Raw genomic sequence first — 1418 nt, 5'->3', positions numbered from 1 at the left:
ATCATAGAAGACAGCTATTTACAGAGGGTTTAATTTTGTTTCATCAATATTTATTATATCCATCCCGTTCTAAGCTTTATAAAGACATAACAAAAAACTTTCAAAAAATCCCTCCTTACAATGTACTTGATGTTTCTTTATATTTTACAATGGAAAATGATTTAATTGACATAATTAGCATATACATCACCTCACTAACTTACCCAGTTTTATGTTTGTTGTTGGCAATGAGAACATTTAAGATCTACTTTTAAAAAAGCTATTTTCCAGGTGTTCAATATACTAATGTCAATTATCATCATCGTGCCTTATTCTATATAGGGCTCCAGAATTTCTCCATCCTCTCTTGCTGGAAGTTTATAACATCGTTACAGTATCATGCTCTTTAGGGGGAGGACAATGCTATCGGAATAGCTACTGGTTATGTATGTTACAGCATTTCTTAGTTGTTTTAGATAATTTCCCAGCTATTTGTTTGAAGAGCAAGGAGTAAGAAATAGAATTGATGTGATAGTGTAAATATAAAAAATATTTAGTGTATTATATATTACCACCATATTTGTCTCAGATGCTGTGGGCTACCACCCAATAAATCATTAAAATAAATTGCACATCTCATTCATAACAGTTCTTGCTGCATCTTATTTGTATATAAGCATTGTCATTGTCAAATATGAATATGTCTACTAGGGGTAAAACATAGAATAAGAAAAACATAAATATCCTAGAAATAAAATGCGTTTATTGGAAAAATTTACAAATAATGACTTGTTAAGTGGGTGGAAGCAAATCAATGTTAATCACCACCAAAAAGCATGAACAGTGGCCAGTGGTTTACATTAGTGATGATGTGGGGAGAGAACACAGTCCACACTCCAGGGGCTCACTGCCAAGGCAGAGCTCAGAAGGCTCACATTCCAGTCAAACTTGTCCATGTGGTATTCCCCAGCTCAGCAATTTGCTTTTAACAATAATACTAAGGCATTAGTGAGGGTGGCCTCAGGTGTGATACGATGCTGTATCAATACCATCTTTCATTTTTTGATTGACAAAATGCCTGGACTCTGCATATGTCACAATTACTGATATAAGTGGTTATTTTTGTCTTTCCAAAACCAGAAAGCAAAATGACACTGTTTTCATTTCTTGTCAAGCAAGAAGTATTCATAAGGGACCTTTTACTTGCTCCATTCAAGCTCTAATAAAATTTGACAGCAAAGAATGTTTTTCTTTGGGTAAATATTTGGCAGGAAGTAGAGATCTGTTTCAGATGCCAAGCTATTAATTTCATATACCAACCTACTGGGTTTTTTAATTTTTGTATTTCTTTCTCTAGCTAGAAGTTAACAGAATATGATACAAATTTTCTGTCACACATGAAAAAAGCAAACATTTCATTTGACATTCTTTTTTAAGCT

Source organism: Octodon degus, unplaced genomic scaffold (genome assembly GCF_000260255.1).
Source record: "Octodon degus isolate 3935 unplaced genomic scaffold, OctDeg1.0 scaffold00005, whole genome shotgun sequence".
Lineage (NCBI taxonomy): Eukaryota > Metazoa > Chordata > Mammalia > Rodentia > Octodontidae > Octodon > Octodon degus.
The sequence above is the reverse complement of the archived record's forward strand: the minus strand, read 5'-3'. Positions refer to the sequence as shown.